Source organism: Meleagris gallopavo, chromosome 22 (assembly GCF_000146605.3).
Source record: "Meleagris gallopavo isolate NT-WF06-2002-E0010 breed Aviagen turkey brand Nicholas breeding stock chromosome 22, Turkey_5.1, whole genome shotgun sequence".
NCBI lineage: Eukaryota > Metazoa > Chordata > Aves > Galliformes > Phasianidae > Meleagris > Meleagris gallopavo.
In genome coordinates, this window is record NC_015032.2 from 7,127,075 (window position 1) to 7,135,138 (window position 8,064).

The window sequence follows — 8,064 nt, forward strand, 5'->3', positions numbered from 1 at the left end:
GTCCAAGTCTTTCAGCTCGCTTTATGCTGAAGACAGGCAGAAATTGCCTGTAAAAATCCTAAGCCTCAATGTGGGGTCCTGCACTACATCCCAAGTCCGTGGGGATTCAAAGGAGCAAAATGTGCCAATGTTTCCTTCAGCCAAAATAATTTCATTTGGAGCAGAATAAATGCCAAAAAAATAAATTGAAAAAAAAAAGACAGTCTCTTACTCAACTGTACACCTGGCTTAGGAGTACAAAATCTGTTCTGAGCAGAGCAAAGTTTTGAAAACCTGTGAAAGCACAGATAAAGCCTTCCACCTCAGAAGGAGAATGAAATACCATGAGCTGTCTCAGACCTTGAGGCATTATGGATAAAATCTTCCAGCCATATAAGCAACAGCTATGAAAAACATATTCAGCAGGAAAACTAACCTACCTGCATCACTGCATGCCTCCATTCCTAAGGATGGAAGCAAATCTTTTTGCTGCTGGTGGGTACTGAGTGGATCCTCAGCTGATGTAGATCACTGCAATTGTTCTTCACTGTCTAGAGCAGACAGTATGCAGCACTGGGAATGTGGAGTGTTCCTGTGATCTGACCATGTAAGAGAGATTGGAGTTGGCCAGCTCTGCATGCAAGTAAGAACTCTGCAACACAGCTCATTGTGCTCTGTGCTCAGTGTGATGATTTGCCCAGGAGCATGGGAAGGAAATTCAGGGTAATATTTGTTTTGCTTGGGGGGGAAAAAAAAAGAAAAAGAAAAAAAGTCAATAACACAGATCTTGATGCATGCACTGAAGAAAGTGTATTTGTGCTGTCATCTTTGTTATAGAGTCCCTGACCTCCTGTGGTCTCACAGCTAATGGCAATTAACTTAGTTCACTGAGCAACGAGTCTGCGGCAACTGAAGTACGGGCTGTGGGTGCTCTGTGGTTGCACAAGGTGCCGAAAGCAGCAGGCAGGCAGGCCAGCCTCTTTGCATAGCCAACTGATAGCTGTCATTGCCTGGAACAGCAGAGCGTGACACCAAAGCACTCAGACACGTTGCAAAAGATCACTGGCGCAGTTAAGCTTGAGCCTTTTTACATCGGTTGGGGTCAATTAGGGGTTTCTGGATACCTCCAGCTCCCTCTGCAGCCATTCAGTAAAGAAAGCCAACCTGGGGCTTGATGATGGATGATTAATCTTTATTTAACCGCATATTAAAGCGTTATTTATTTATTTATTTAATGATTATCCACAATTCCCTACCAGCAGTTGTTGAGGCCGTTTGGTTTGTGCAATCCTTTTAGCACTGTGCTTGGATCTGCTCTGAGACTTCTCCCTCACTAAAACAGTGCAGCAGATTTCCTTCATTTCTTCTCTCCTCTGGGGAGCCAGGCACTGAGCATGTGCTACCTGCCTTTGTGTGAATCAGATAACAGGGAGGAAAGCTGATGAGGTCTCAGAGCAGTTTATCAGTGTTTTTCAGGAATCCCATGCTTTGTAGGTCACTGTTATTCTGGACTTGTGAGTGTTTCTGGCTTCTTATCTGCTTCTTGTCTCACTCTGAATCAAATGATTCTCCTCTGTTAGAGATAAGCCTCCTCTCTTTTTCATAGCCCTTTTATTATCACTGTCTTAGAGTTCTCAGTAGCTCTGCCTGGCTTGCCTCAATGAGCAAGACATCCTCCTTGAGATTTACCTAACTAATGGAACCCAGCCCCTGGGTGCTGGGGGTGTCCTCCCTGCAGGAAGAACCTCCTCCAGCCCTAGGGATGCCCGGGGAAACATCTCCCCATGGAGCTTCCCGGGGCCAGATGGGTGGTGCTCCTTGGGATGGCTGCAAGGGGAAAAAAGCATCTGTGCTCATGTTTTGCTAATCTAATTAGGCAAGAAAACATCATTAATGCTCTGCGTGTCTAATTGATTAACATTCCCACTAAGCACGAGGTTGTTCTCATTAGCAGGGCTTCGTATCTGTGAATGCTTCTTTGCCTGAAGATACAAATATGCTGTGTTGTCTAGAAGGCACATCTCATCTCTGTCTTTATGAAATGCTTGGCCATTTTTACATGGCAAAGAAATATGAGAACAGCCACGAGCATGGAACAAGTAAGGATTCTTGGAAAGTGAGGGTTTGCTCCTTTTTTTATATCATTAGTATTAAAACAAAGCAAGATTTTCCCCCTTACCCCATAGCAATTATGAAGATTTTCCCTGTGGCAAAATAATATGAATCTTTGAAGCATGTTTCATGGAAATAAATAGGAGGCGTTACTTTTGGAGCAACCTTGTTGAATTTTGTTTCTGTTTCAATGAAGCGGGGAAAAAATCCTCCAATAACTATTCTCAAGTAATTAACTTTAGGAATTCTTCTGGCATCCGTTGTCTCTAGGAGGAAGTGGTGAGAAAGGCACTGGGCCTCAGTGCTCCACTTGACCTCCCCTAACCAAGCAAACCATGAGCTTCACTCAAACACACTGTGTCCCCTTATATCCATTTTGAGGGAGGTGGTTCAGTGGACATGGTAGTGATGGTTGGTTTTAGCCTTGATGATTCTATGCCTCTGCAACAACACACCGACGCCAGACCTGAAAGCCCAATTCCTTTCAAGTGCATCCTATTATTATTTTTTTTCTCCCATATATTTTCAGCCTAAAACGGAGCTTCTGTAGATTTGGGTCCTCCTGGCTGCATCTGTGTCAGCTTCGGTTTCTAAAGCAATACTACCGTAGCTTCTCCAACCCAGGTTCACAGCAGCTCCTCTACTTTTTCAGAGACTGGGTTACCAGGCTTTATGGAATTCATATAAAAACCCCATAGCTCAATTAAAAATGGATCCGAGCAGCTTCCAGCCCCCAGCACCAAGGGCAAGGAGCATTCCCACGCACACCAGGCCAATGAGAGCTCACCTCCACCTCCCCAAACCGCCTTCAGGAAAACAGACAAACAGGAGGTCTGCATCACCCTTGGGTTTGCTCAGAAATAATTGCCATGACGACAATGTGCAGTGTGCTCCATGAAGCCAGCCCTGGGGCCGTGGTCCCAAAGGTGTTCTGTCACGTCTTCCAGCCCTTTGGGGGATGTTTCAGATACCATGTGCATCCAAAGCAATGCATGGTGTAGTTCAGGCACATAAATCCTTCCCTCAGCGTCAGCCTCTTCTGGGAATTTCACACTGCAGAAATACTTTTCCTACCTTTGGCACTGGAGTTTTGCTTTTTGTTGTACGTTGCGAGAAACGTGAGCGGGAATGTGCATGCACACACATGGAAGAAGAATGAAAGTTGCAAATGGAAGATCAAGTCATGAATTAAAGCTAATGGAAATGTAATTACTGTGGAAGCCAACTGAGAGCATGCAAATGCTAAAATGGATTAAGCAGGAAGCGCTCACGGAGCGTTACCACATTTGCTTCTGTAACATCCTGTTTATATAGACAAATCTGAAGACAATATGTGGTGTGAAATGAGCAAAACTTTGCAGACATCCCCCACACTGAGTGATCTGGGTCAGGGTTCCTTAATGTGCCAGTTGTAATTAAAACTCCTAAACAGCTGTTGAAGAAGTGAAAATACATCCTCTTCTACCTGCAGCCAATCGAACGTTATAATTGAAAGCAAGCGATTAATAAGACACCAGAGAGCAATCACTCACGTTAACCTTTTCTCTGTGCTCTGTTCTGACAGCAATAGCATTATGAGCTTTCCTTGCCTTCATCTGCACTCCAGAACTCCCCATCTCTGAAGGGTGGCTTTTCTCTGCAGAGATAAAGGCCTGAAATTTGGGCGGTGCATTTGCTGGCATCTCTGTGGGTAAATGCATCTCACGACGCTGCCCTTAGCCCCGTTTTAACACAGCCATTGGCAATTGGAAGCCTAAAACCACCCAGTAGCTCTCCCCCTGGGTAAATGCATGCTTAAAAGCCAGGTGATGACAGTGAATGGGCTCAGAGTGGTATCACCCAAACTCTGGAAAAGATTGAAGTGAGATCAAAGCTAAATTTTGTCTTAATATAACATAAGGGCCAAGCATATTAAGTTAAAACTCTCAGTACTCACACCCATTTCTTATGCCACCTATATTGCAGCACCTGCAGAAATATCCCTGGGACTGACAAGTAGTACTTGTCTTCTTAGAAAGGCAGTGTGAAAGAGATGCAGCTAATGCAGGGCATTCCTCAAGGCCAATAACACATGTTTGGAAAATGAGCTTCATTTTAGTGGCTTGGGTTTTTTAAGCACTATCCCAACAAAAAAAGCTGCCAGATAACATGGTGAATCCAGCTGTTGGGATAGGAAAGATGCTGTCATGTTTTTGCTCCTTCACACCCTTAACTTCCTATTGATCATCATTGTTCATCATATGCTCTTCTCCTATATCAGTCCCCTTGGGTGGGTAAAGCTTCCTCCTACTGTGTCCTCCCTATTCACAGAATCACAGAATTGTGGGATGGGTTGGGTTGGAAGGGACCTTAAATATCATCCAGTTCCAACCCTCTGCCAATTATTCATTGGCTCTTCTAGCCATGATCAGACTATGGTCTAAAAAGAATAAAGAAAGGAAGGGGGATCTCTTAGCTGCAGAGAACTGAGCTGATTCCCTGCATCCCATTCCCTTTGTCTTGCTGGTCTCTCTTGCCCCTATGCTGCCATCACACCCTCTCTGCCAAGGCTTCCCTGGAGGACTGTGTGCAGTGTTAGGAGCTGTGTTCTCACCTGCTGATTTGAGTAATATTATCACTGTAATTAGAAGGGGAAAAGAAGACAAGAAAGAAAAGAAATCCCAGAGTGTGCAGGGATCATGATGATGTTTGTTTGTGATTTCTCATTGCTTTCTTTTATCTGATCAGTGGTATATAGAAACACGTACACAAATTTTCATGGTCTGGTATTTTTCATATTGTACTCTCCACAGAAAGAATACTAAAAGCATCATCATTTGATGCTGTAAGTGGCAGAAAACTATTTGACATTTTTCATTGTGAATATCAAGATTGTTTTCTTGCTGCTGCAAATCCCCCAGGATATATTATGCTTGGTTATCTCTGCTCAACACATTTCACAGGGGAATGTATTATAAGAGAGGCAAGATTGACAAAAATAAAAATTCACTTGAATGCAGAAAGCAAATCCATTTCTTGTTTGGCAGGAGCTGGCAAGTGATACTTAAACAGCTCCTCATGCTTATCACACACACAGCACTTCAGTTGAGGAAAGGGCTGCCTTGCAGGCTGGAGGCGGAGCTGCACATCGCCCAACTGATCCCATGGGCTCTGAAGTTACGCTGGGTGAGAGAAGGAAAACCTGAGCCAAGAGGTCCTGCACCCTGCTCACCTTGCATTGCACCGAGTGAACCATGGGAACACAGCGTGCGTCGTTAGGAGGCCTCCTCGTAAGCTATTAATTATTATTTAGACTCAATACCAGACAGCAAAATTTAATCAGATGCCGTTGTGATATGGCAGTGAGGGAACACTCTAGCAGCAGCAAAACACCGAAGGCATTGTGAAGCTGTCCCCGTGGCTTTAACTCCTGGTTTTGCCACATTTGTTGACACTCTGGTTTTGTTTCTGCTTTATTTCCCGCTCTCCTTGCAGATCACTGTGCCTCAGGCTGGGGAACTGCACTTGGGATCTCGTGAGTGGTGGCACGTGGGGAGGAGAAATGGAGGCATTTTGCTGAAGGACACATGGGCTGTGCTGTGATCACACACAGCCAGCTCTTGGGAGCATGTAAAATGTAAGGACTGCTCCTAGTCTGTACTCTTTCAGATTGTGCCAGTTAACGCTGGCAGCAGAATTTGGCTTCCTGCTAACCTGTTTTCAAGGCTTCTTTTTCTTTTCAATAACTCTGCTGTGTTTGAGATCATCTGTCACAGCTCCTCAGTCGTTTTCCTTTGCCTCGCTCCTGCTGTCATGGGTGAACGAGAGAGTCCTTTAAACTGAAACGCTGATTAATTACCCTCGTTGCTGAGAGATGCTGAATTTCATGCATTCTGAAGGTGACCTTTTGATTAAAGTCTGAGGCACCCAAAGAGGATTACCCCATCCAAGATGTCAGCTCTGATGGGGGAGCACAGCAGATGTATGGGCATGGGATAAGCAGAAGATCACCACTAAGCTGGCAGCAGGGAGCACGGAGGGTGTGCAGGGAGGGAGGCCTGGGACCTGCCCCACAGCAGGAGAAATCACGAGCCGAATGCAGTTTCTGGATCCCCTATGGAGCTCGTGGGGGTTGCTATTTCTTGGGAAAAGTTTGTACTTTCTCTTGTGACCAGCAAAGGTGATGCTCAGAATAACAGCTTCAAACTTTGTTGCTATTAATGCAAATGGAAGCAATCACTTGTGCTGCAGGGACTCGTCTGAATCACCAGCAAGAAGAAAAGAGAAAATTCTAGTTCTAGTAATTGCTTTTACTGGCTTGTGGCTATTTGGCAGTACTCTGAGAGGCAATATGCAGTGTCTGAGAGCTCTGTGATCCTATACCTGAGCCCTCTCTTTTGTTTGGTTAAAATTGGACATACCCCCTTCTCATTACCCTGATCACCTGGTCAGGCAGTAGAGCCATAGACTTTTTAATACCTGTTGGTGACTATTGTAACAGAAGTCCCAAGCCCTTCTGAAGTCTGTTGTTTTCATTCATCTTTTAAAAATGGTTGGACACGTTAATTCCTCCCAGGACTCTGGAGAAGCTCCTTGCAAAAAGGCTGGTTCTCAGAATCCATGCCAAACTGCATCACATCTCTGTGTTATAAGAAAGAGAGGGGAAAATCCCCCCGATTCTGAAGGGAAATGCATTAGTTTGTAGCCTCCCTACTCTCACTAACTCCATAATCTGATGGAATTAGGAGATATGGCCCCAAAACCAGGAAAGCAGAGTGTTTTCCCCAAAAGCCATAGGTCCCCTGAGCTCATGCTGCCAGCTCCAGCTTCGCTGAGGATTGTGTGTGAGAACTGATGCTCCCACAGCCGAGCAGATGCAGAGGAGCTGTGCCATATGTTTTAATGGGTTACAGTTCCCGAGGGTTTACTGCAGTCATTTTCCTGTGGACAACAGCCCTCATTAGGAAAGACAACAAAGAGGCTGAGGCAAAGCGTGTGTCCTGCCAAGGGATGAGTTTGTATTTATAACCAGAGGTGTGTAAGGTCCCTGTGACTGCCTGGAAGAGGTGCCAGGGTTTCCTCAGCACTTCGGCCCCTCTTTCTTTCTCTGATTTGCACTCGGAGGGGCTCCATCCAACAGCTTCATCTGCTTGGCTTCCTTCACTGAGCGCTGTGCTGTGCTCACTCCTTCACACGCAGCCTTCTGCTCTGCTTGCTGCTAATTGGGCACTACAGCTGCACTCCCAGCCACCTGGTGCCTTTGTGAAAAAAATCAGTAAACCTCAAACTACTCTCATTTCATTTCCAGGGATACAAATTGACAAGATCTTCACGTGTAAGATCTTGAATATGCAGGAAATTTAAAGACTCTGTACCAAACACCGACCCTGGAAGAGAGGGAGAGGCATCAGGTGCCTGATCCTAAATTAAATCTGATTCCCAAGGAAATAAATTCCTGCTTAATAATCCCATGTCTTGTGCCATTACTTTCGTGCGCTCTGTGTCCTCTCCCATGATCTGTATCATGTCCTTAAGCTCTCACTTGAGTTTGCACCAAATGGATGAAGTCATACCTACCAGTGCAAGATGGGTTCAGAGATATTTTGTGAAGGGAGATATTTTGTGAATATTTCATCATTTTCTAACTGAGGTCAAATGGAGGAATCATGAAAAGTCACAACACATGTACTTCACCAAGCAGGAGGTGATAGAAAGCATGAGTGCAAAGCTATGCTGGTGGATGGGCTTGTGTTGCAGCTCTGTTACCAAGATGTGCTTAGAAGCCTGCAGGAGCTGCCAACCCCTCTGAATCATAAGAACTGCCATTAACACAAGGAAGCAGTTCCAGCATTGTCATGGTCATCCTCTTCTCCATTTCATGGGCATCTTCACAGTGTAAGATGATACTCACTGAAATCTGAAAACTAATGAATAGTGCATAATAAACCTAAATGATATTAGTTATTAACCACATTACACATGCTCATGATCCCT